General features: G+C 45.3%; 1 pseudogene across 1 annotated transcript; it reads right to left on the bottom strand.

Moving 5' to 3' along the window:
* Positions 1-3,396: 3,396 nt before the first annotated feature.
* Positions 3,397-4,225, bottom strand: LOC105507985 (annotated as a pseudogene). Its single transcript, XR_001001187.1, has one exon. The product of XR_001001187.1 is annotated as a small ubiquitin-related modifier 1 pseudogene (transcript).
* Positions 4,226-10,236: the final 6,011 nt, after the last annotated feature.

Genomic DNA, 10,236 nt, shown 5'->3' with positions numbered 1-10,236 from the left:
AAAAAAAAAAAAGTTTAGAGTTAGAAACTTAAAATTTTATAGAAAGGTACAGAATAAAAAGTGGAAGATGTTCCCCTATGTACTTTTCTAGTTCCTTTCATAAAAATAAAACCCCTGTAACTAATTTCTCATGGGTTGTTCTAGAAAAATTTTTCTATGCCTATAGGCATAAATTTATCAACAAAATACACATTCTCTTAAATTGCTTTAAAGATACATACACATGCACATCCTAGAAGTTTCTGTAAAAACCTTTGCACAATTTATCCTTAGATATTTATTTGCACAACCATGTCGTGAACATTGCCTCCACCTGTCTGCCTGCCTGTCCCCTATTCCCTCCCTAGTGCCTGGCACACAGCAAGTAATGACCTATTCATTGAGTGAATAACTAAACTAGTACATCCTCATTTAACAGAAGGCACTGTGCTTTTATCAATGCACCCTGACAAACAGAATTCTTATACCACTAGTTAAGTTCTTCGAGATTCATATTCAATGAATATTGATAGTTTTTTTGTTTAAATTGATTTTGTTCTAGGTGCTTTCACATGAATGGGATCCTCAGGCTAATCTCCTGAAGTGGTTATTTTAATTCCTGTTCTTCAGATGAGAAAATGCTACTCACAGAGTTAAAACCAGATTATATAATAAGAGTTCAATATTAGGGAAAGGTTCTAGGCCTCTGTGCCCTACTTATATTTCTAAGTCTCTTCCTTTCCACTAGTTTCAAAAGTAAGAATGCTATGAATGTTCAAGCTTAGCTCTGAATACCGAATATTTCTGTACAGTCTGTCATGCCACAAAGGTTCATTTCAAATCTCTCTAATTAGCCCAGCAGATAAAGCAGGAGCTGAAGACTCCAAATAAACCACTAACAAACAAAAAACACCTCTAACACAAAAGAAATCTCTTGATAGTGTAAAAACTAAGCAATGTGGCTTCTGAACAGCTCAGAATCAAAACACAGGAAGTAAGCTGTTAATGGCACAATGAAATGAATAAAAGCTATTTTGGGGGTGAACCAGAATTTGCTCTCTGCTATTTACTGGTCCGTTTTCAAAGTGGGGAGACGGGCCGTGGGGTCAAGAGCTTTCCCAGTGGCCCTGTTTCCAAGAAGAAATAGCCAATACAAAACTCTGTAAAAAAATTTAAAAATATACGGAATTGCACACTTGAAATGGATGAATATTATGATAAGTAAATCATGTCTCAATCAAGCTGTTAAAAAGAAAGAAAGAAAGAAGAAAAAAAAAGCAAGCAAGCAAGTGAGCCAAATTTAATGCGGTTTTACTTTGCCAGCAGTCAGCCGGTACAGATTTTGGTCGTGGTGTGTGTGTGTGTGTGTGTGTGTTTTAAAAATGTGGTCTGTGATCCAGAGCATACCAGGATGTGGGAGACTCACAGGTTACTGTTTAATATTATATAGAAAACATGTGTGCAGAGTCAAGGAGGGGAAAACAGTTCTCTAATTAAAAGACTGTAGCACTAAGGCCTCCTGAGAAGTAAAAATACATGAAAAAGGTGAAACTTTTGTTCTGTGGGTGTTGCCACAACATCACCTACTAGGGTGAAACTGCAGTGCGTACCACTTGCCTCCCACTTGTAGCTGGCCCGTTGATTCCGTTGACTCGGAATAGCAGCCTTGTTCCATCTGATGGAGTCAGAGGTTTATGGAGGCAGAAAGTGAGTGGAATTATTTCCAAAAAAAATAATCACAGGAGCAGGGAAAGGGAGGGAGGAAGAGAGAGAGAAAAAGAGAGAGAGAGAGAGAGAGAGACACTGAGAGAGAGAGAGAAAGGAGAAATGAATTTTTGGAATAGAATGAGGTTGGCTGTATATGCATTAAAACATTTAAATGAACACTGCAAAAGCTATAAACTGATGATTCCTTAAGAAGAGCTGTCTGTTGGGATTGGACCAGAAAAAAAACCTCAAAAGGGAAGGGATGGGCAGGAGGGAACTTGCTACTGAGAGGAGTACGGTTTGCAGGTTTGCAGTTATACCTGTTGCTGTGGTTTGATGCTCTTGTGACTGTGAGGCAAGAAAAAGTAGGTGGGACGTGAGGCTCTCTGCCAGCCAAGGGGCTATGGGAGACCCCACACACACTCTGCATTAGTGCCTCACCATGGGAAGGAGGATAAGGACAAACACGCACCCCCTCCATGCCAAACAACGAAACAAAACCTTCTTATTCAATCTAAAAGGAAAACAAAAACAAAAACAAAAACACAGGTTTATTTCACACCCTCCCCCCACTTTTCTTTTTTTGTGTAACTGACAGGGTTTCATTCTTGCCCAGGTTAGAGTGCAGTGGTGCAATCCTAGCTCACTGCAGCCTCAACTTCCTGTGCTCAACCAATTTTCCCACTTTAGTCTCCCAAATAACTGGAACTACAGGCATGGACCAGCATGGCCGGCTAATTTTTAAAATTTTTTGTAGAGACAGAGTTTCACTAAGTTGCCCAGGCTGGTCTCAAACTCCTGGCCTCAAAGGCTCCTCCCACAGCGATGGGATTACTGGCATGAGCCACAGCGCCCAGCCAACTGAGGCAATTTTTTTTTTTTGAGACTGGGTCTTGCTCTGTCATCTAGGCAGGAGTGCAGTGGTGCCATCTCAGTTCACTGCAACCTCTGCCTCCTCGGTTCAAGCGATTCTCCTGTCTCAGCCTCCCAAGTAACTGGGATTACAGGAATACACCACCATGCTCGGCTAATTTTTGTATTTTTAGTAGAGACGGGGTTTCACCATGTTAGCCAGGATGGTCTCGATCTCCTGACCTCGTGATCCGCCCACCTCGGCCTCCCAAAGTGCTGGGATCACAGGGTGAACCACTGCATCCGGTCTCAACTGAGGTAATTTTTTGAGAAATTCTGGGCAAATGCCCTCACTTACCTCTGATCATAGGTTTAAAAACGCCAATAAAACTTGTTTATTGCTTAAGACTAGGGCAGTAGTTACCCTTAACTACTGTAGTGGGGAAGTGACAGAAGGGTGTGCAGAGGAACTTTCGATGGGTGTCCCTTTGGGAAAACCCATCAAGCTGGACACTCCTGGTTTTTCCACTACTCTGTATCTAGGTAATACTTTTTTCTTTTACGAGTTTTACAAATATTGTTTATTTTAATGAAGCTGGTGTAGTCAATGTCCATTTAAAACCCGGTATCTCAGGCCAAAAAGTATGAATAAAAAAGAGCAGCATTCTGTTGTATTCATTTCTGCATGTATATCTTTATTGCTAATGAAAATTAGAACTTTTCTGGGATCTTCTGACAAGATTAAGAAAAAAAAATCTGATGCTCCTTTACTTTTGGTCCAGACCCTCAAATTTTAAAAATAGCTTCAAGTTGTTAAGGAGAAGTCATTTTTCCACAGCTCAGTTCTCTAAAAAACTTCCATCTCCCACCAAAAGTCATAGTCCAGGAGTGAAACAATCACATGGTTGAACATCAGGGCCAACTGGAAAGTCATTATGAACACTTGCATTGGTCGCTCTTGTCATCTGAAAATGTACAGTCCTGAAAAAGGTGGCCTCTCTGTGCACACGTAATTTTTATAAAGGGAGAGGGCAATATGAAGAGGACTGAGCCTTGATCACCAGAAATCAGCATAATGAAAACAAACAATAATGAATAACGAGAACTAGAATTCAAATTACCAGATGTTTTAAAGAGATAGAGTGCCTGTTTTCAATTCCGTTTTAAATACCACGTTACAAACGAACTATTTTAAAAATAAAAAAGGATTGAAGGAAAAGGAAAAAAAAGAATGTCTAAACTGTTGAATGACCCCCGGTTTGTTCCTGATAAACTTCAATCACATCTTCTTCCTCCATTCCCAGTTCTTCTGGAGTTTGATTATCAGCAATTCTCTGACCTTCAAAGAGAAACCTGAGGGAATTCACTGGAACGCCCTGTCTCTGACAGTACGATTCCTTGAGTTTCTTGAGAGGTGTTGTCATTTTCACTTTGAAGTGAATCTCACTGCTATCCTGTCCAATAACCCTGAGTTTAATATCTTCATCTTTTATCTTATCCCCCAAATCCTCAGTTGAAGGTTTTGACTCCTGGTCAGACATGGTGATGGGGCATTCACCTGCACGTCTCCGAACAGCAGCGGTCTCGGGGTATGCAGAACCCCGTTCTGGCGTTTACAGTCCCATCTCCCTTCGGCACAGCACTACACCTCGGCCGCAGTCACTTCCGCTACGCTTCACGTCACTACTGTTACGCCTCACATCACTTCCGGTGCAGCTTGCGTCACTTCCGCTAGGCACAGCGAGGAGGCAGGGAGAAGAGCTAACGACGGGTATGTATTCCCTGTTCCTGCTTCCTCATCAATTTGGAACTTAACAGGACCCAAAGAGAACTTGGGTTCTCTGTTCTCAGGGGCCGCCAGCCATCTTTTCCCAGCCTAACTCCGATAACTTCAGCATGTCCCTGTTTCTTCTTTCTCTAATCTCCTCACCCAGTCTGGATAGCCTGTTGTCTCTCCCTCTAGAGCAGGTCTGAAATCAACCGGCTTTACCCCATCTTCATCGAGCTGGCCAACTCCATGTGGTATTTTGGCTGGATGACTGTCGGGGACTCCCACTTGGTTTACCCACTGCTTCAGTTGTCTCCCTCTCCAGCGAATCCATTCTCCATTTCCATTTTATTTTATTATTTTATTTTATTCTATTTCATTAATGTTTTTTGAGACGGAGTCTCGCTCTGTCACCCAGGCTGGAGTGCAGTGGCACGATCTCGATTCGCCACAAGCTCCGCCTGCTGGGTTCAAGCAATTCTCCTGCCTCAGCCTCCCGAGTAGCTGGGATTACAGGCATGTGCCATGATGCCCGGCTTTTTGTATTTTTTTAGTAGAGACGGAGTTTCACCGTGTTGGCCAGGCTGGTCTCAAACTCCTGACCTCAAGTGATCTACCCGCCTCAGCCTCCCAAAGTGCTGGGATTACAGGCATGAGCCACCGCGCCTGGCCTGCATTTCCATTTTATAAGAATGGAAATCAGATGACGACATTCTCCTTCTGTAAAGCCTCCTCATGGCTTCCCTTCACATTGAAAGAACCACCCAGGCTGGGGAGAAGCCTTCTGGTGTCACACAAGAAAAGCCATGGCCACCTCCCCTCATCCCTTCCCTCTTGGTCATTCTGTTCTGATCTCCTTCTGTCCCTCCAACATGCGTAGCTCATTCCTTCCTCGGCGACTTTGCCTTGCTGTCCTCTGTCCTGGGTCTAGGCCGTAATGTCTCCTCACCACAAAGGCTGCCCCTGGTCACTGTGGTTGCCATTTACTGTCACATCACCTTCAGAACCCCTGTCACTGCTGGACGTGTGATCTTACCTCTTTGTTTTGTTGTTTATTGGATGTTTCCCTCATTAGGATATAAGTGCCCAGAGGGGCAAGAACTGTGTCTACCTTGCACTACCCTATACTACTTTGGATGTATAAAAACAATTTGAAATGTCGCATGCCTAAAACCCGATTCCTGAACTTCCCATTCCCACCATCACCGCCTTCCTCCTGTCCTGATCCTCTCCTGGTCTTCCCCTCTCAGCGCGCTGCGACTCTATTCCTTCAGTGGCTCAGACCCCAAATATTGGAGGCGTCCGGGGCGCCCCTTTTCCCCTCACCTTCCACACTCATCCTGTTTGCACCTTCAGTTGCCTTTACCTTCGGAGAGCCTGAGACCACCACTGTGTCCTGCTTCCGCCCTGGTCTGGGCAGCCACAGGGGTCCCTGGAGCTTCCTGCAGTCACTGCACTTACTGTCTCTACATGCCCCTGTGCCCTCCTTCCATCTAGTCTCCGGAGTGAGGTTATTTGAAAATCATTTCTAATGTCACATCTGTTTCCAGAGCTATCCAAAGACAGCTAGCTCAGAGTGAAATCTAAAGCCGTTTAGTCACGTCGGCCCAAATGCCCCTCTCTGACCAGCTCGCCCACCCACCATTCTTTTCCTTGCTTACTCCACTCTAGGAACACTATCTAAGGGCACGCCCCCGAGGCCCTGTGAGTGTGCTGCTCTCTTTCTGGAAGGACTTCCCCCATATGCTACATTGAGTGCTCCCTTCCTTGTGGAGGTCTCTGCTCAGTGAGGTCCTCTCCAGCGTCTCCCTTTAAAATTGCCCTGGCGGGACACGAGCTGTGGCTCCTGCCTGCAATCCCAGGGCTTTAGGCGGCTGAGGTGGAAGGATCACTTGAGGAGTGATCAAGTGATCTTGAAGGAGTTCAAGACCAGCCTGGGCAACATGGTGAAACCCTGTCTCCACAAAAAAAACACAACACTTAGCCAGGCATGGTGGTGCGGACCTGTGGTCCCAGCTACTCTGGTGGCCGAGGTGGGAGGATTGCTTAAACCCAGCAGTTGGAGGCTGCAGTGAGTTGTAGTGTCACTGCACTCCAGCCTAGGTGACACAGTAAGAGACCCTGTTTTTTTGTTTTGTTTTTAAATGCCCCCTTATACACATGTTCCTCCCTATCTGTCTCCGTATTTTTTCTCCAGAGCACTTCTGACTCCTCAGATGTGTGTCGTTTTTATTTGTTGATGCTCTTCTCCCACTACAATGTAAGTTCTATGTGGGTGTGGATTTCTGTCTCTATCACTGTGGTATCCTCATTGTTCAAATCGGTGCCCAGCAGGTATTAAACATGCATAGATATTTGCTAATTGAATGAACTAGTGATGATGTTCACTGTTGAACAGCATACAGTACAAATCTAAGTCCTCATCCAGTGAATGAATTAATGATAATTAAAAGAAATTTACCAAACTTCAAACTCACTCAATCAACATAGAGTTTCTGTTGCAAGTCTGGAACTGATCTACCCTGATCTACAGTGTTGAATGAAATAGACGAGATTTCTGACCACCTGAAACGAGCAGTCTACTTGGGGAAAATCCACTGATCAAATAATCATAGAAATGTTTCATCACAAACTTGGTACTGCTGGTAAGGAAAAGTCAAGAACTCTTGGAGTGTAGTTCCGTTTGAGAACTAGGAGAGCTTCTCTGAGGAGGTAATGTCTGAGCTGAGATGAGAAGGTTGAGATGGTGCAGGGAAGAGGTACAGGGGTGGAGACTGGGGAGAAAATTTCAGGCAGAAGAAACTTCAGAGGCAAAGTCCCCAGTCCTTGGGTGTGGGTTAATCATTTACATCTTACTGCTTCCAATATTCTAGTTTCTGATGATTACTATGATTTAGTTTCCTTTTTTAGTTACCAGTAGAACATTGGGTGATAGTTTTCATTATTTCCCTCCATATTGGAGGGAGATGCCTCCAAACTCAGGATTCTAATTAAATTTTGGAGACCACAGAGTTTATGCAGAGTGTGGTTGGATTTTTACATCATCCTTGTTTGTTTTCTTCTCTTTCCAGTCCTTGGACACTGGCTAGTCATTAAAATTTAGAGCTCACCCTGGGTTAAGTGGACAATTTCCTGGAAAACAGCTGGTTGAGCTCCCCCCCCCCGCCCCTCCCCCAGTGCATTGCTGAAATAAACATCCCCTTTGGAGAAAGGCTTCCTTTAGTACCTTCCTGCTTAGCATCTTTTTGCAATCTATATTCCCGTTTTGCATGACTTCTCAGAAAAAATCTAGAATGATAAGTAAAATAACAGCCAGGGTTTATTAAGCATGTCATTTCTTCACACGACCTTCCTGGGAGCTAGGCACTATTATTATCCTGTATTCAGAGATGAGGACCTGAGGCTTGGGAAGCTAGTGTGTTTCAGACCAATCAATAATCAGCAGGGGCAGGTTTAACACCCAGGACCATGTGACTCAAGAACTTGTGCTCATTTTTTTTTTTTTTTTTTTGAGACGGAGTCTTGCTCTGTCACCCAGGCTGGAGTGCTGTGGCCGGATCTCAGCTCACTGCAAGCTCCGCCTCCCGGGTTCACGCCATTCTCCTGCCTCAGCCTCCCCAGTGGCTGGGACTACAGGCGCCGCCACCTCGCCCGGCCAGTTTTTTTTGTAGTTTTTAGTAGAGACGGGGTTTCACCGTGTTAGCCAGGATGGTCTCGATCTCCTGACCTCGTGATCCGCCCGTCTCGGCCTCCCAAAGTGCTGGGATTACAGGCTTGAGCCACCGCGCCCGGCCAGAACTTGTGCTCTTAACCATTGAGTTTGCTCAAGGCCTCCCTGGCTCTAAATGTGAAGATCTCCTGTCAGTTTCTGTTTCCCCAGTTGTTACATGAAGGCATCACACCCAGCATTCTAATACTTACAGTCAATGTGCAGAGGGTGGGATTGTTGTGTTCTCTTGTAGAGGGAACCAACTGTATCTTGTGCTAAAACCTGGCCAGGCACAGTGGCTCGCGCCTGTAATCCCAGCACTTTAGGAGGCTGAGGTGGGTGGATCACCTAAGGTCAGGAGTTCAAGACCAGCCTGGCCAACATGGGGACACTCTGTCTCTACTAAAAATACAAAAATTAGCTGGGTGTGGTGGTGCACACCTGTAGTCCCAGCTACTCCAGAGGCTGAGGCATAAGAATCGCTTGAACCCAGGAGGCAGAGGTTGCAGTGAGCCGAGAGTGCGCCACTGCACTCCAACCTGGGTAACAGGGCAAGACTCAGTTTCAAACGAAACAAAACAAAACTGTCTTGTGCTAAAAAGGGTTTAATACATGGATATTGAGTGACTCACAGGTGGAGAAAGGAGTCCTAAGAAACAAAGAAATACAGAGGCAGAGAGGAAGAAGAGAGGAGGAGTGGGGTGGGGGGATGGGGAGAGAGAGAGAGAGAGAGACAGACAGACAGACAGACATGAGCTAATGCCTAGCTCCCAGGATGGTTGTGAGAAGCAACAACAAGCTTAATAAACCTTGGTGGTTATTTTCTTTATTCTTCTAGATGTTTTTCTCAAAACTCCCACATTTCTAGGGAGCAGAAATGCTTCTTGAGAACTTTCTAGGCCGGGCGCGGTGGCTCAAGCCTGTAATCCCAGCACTTTGGGAGGCCGAGACGGGCGGATCACGAGGTCAGGAGATCGAGACCATCCTGGCTAACACAGTGAAACCCCGTCTCTACTAAAAATACAAAAAACGAGCCGGGCGAGGTGGCGGGCGCCTGTAGTCCCAGCTACTCGGGAGGCTGAGGCAGGAGAATGGCATAAACCTGGGAGGTGGGGCTTGCAGTGAGCTGAGATCCGGCCACTGCACTCCAGCCTGGGCAACAGAGCGAGACTCCGTCTCAAAAAAAAAAAAAAAAAAAAAAGAGAACTTTCTGCTGGAAAGGGTGAGCTGCAATTCTGTTTTCTACTCCATGTCACTCTAGTAAAGATTCTCCATTCCCGCACTTAGAGTTTGATGATTTGCCTTGGCCATGGACTCATTCCTTGGCTAACAGAGAACAAGGTGTCTTAATTAACACTCTGCTGAGATGACTCACAATGGTTTGTGAGGGTAGATAATCCCCTAAAGTTGCTGTGTAACCCAAAGAACCCGAAATGAATGCTGGGCTTTTCAAACCCAACCATTGTTCTTCCTGCCTCGTGGCACCTCCTGTAGAAAGGCTGGAAGTGAAACTTAATTCATTCTCGATTCTGTCTTTGCTCCCACTTTTGAGAGCTCATCTTTATTCAGAGGGTGCCTGGTGCAGTATCAGGCACATAGTAGGTGCTTAGCCAGTCAATGGTGGGGCAAATAAGTGAATAGAAAAGAAAAACACATCCCCACTGTTTAACAATTGCTCCCTTGGCCAAAGCTCCCTAAAATAAGCCTTTCTGCTGGGCTTTTTGAGGAGGTCCAACAAAGAGCCCTTTCTTCCCTGCCTGGGTTCTTAAACAGCTGAGCCACAAGGCAGAAGAACAAGCCAAAATGTGGACCGGGTGCGGTGGTTCATGCTGGTAATCCCAGCACTTTGGGAGGCCGAGGCAGGCGGATCACCTGAGGTCAGGAGTTTGAGACCAGCCTGACCAATATGGTGAAACCCGGTCTCTACTAAAAATACAAAACTTAGCTGAGGCGTGGTGGCGTGTGCCTGTAATCCCAGCTACTTGGGAGGCTGAGACAGGAGAATTGCTTGAATTCAGGAGATGGAGGTTGCAGTAAGCCAAGATCACACCACTGCACTCCAGCCTGGGCGACAGAGAAAGACTCTCCATCTCAAAAATAATAATAATAAGCCAAAATGTCACCTTTATTGCTGAAAAGTCTATAAATATGTGTGGGCCAGCGGGTTTGCCAGTACTGACCAGAATTAGGCAACCCCTCCAACTCCAACAGGAACAGAGAA

Source organism: Colobus angolensis, unplaced genomic scaffold, assembly GCF_000951035.1.
Source record: "Colobus angolensis palliatus isolate OR3802 unplaced genomic scaffold, Cang.pa_1.0 Scaffold156, whole genome shotgun sequence".
In the NCBI taxonomy this organism is placed as follows: domain Eukaryota; kingdom Metazoa; phylum Chordata; class Mammalia; order Primates; family Cercopithecidae; genus Colobus; species Colobus angolensis.
This window is presented reverse-complemented; position numbering and strand designations above follow the sequence as displayed.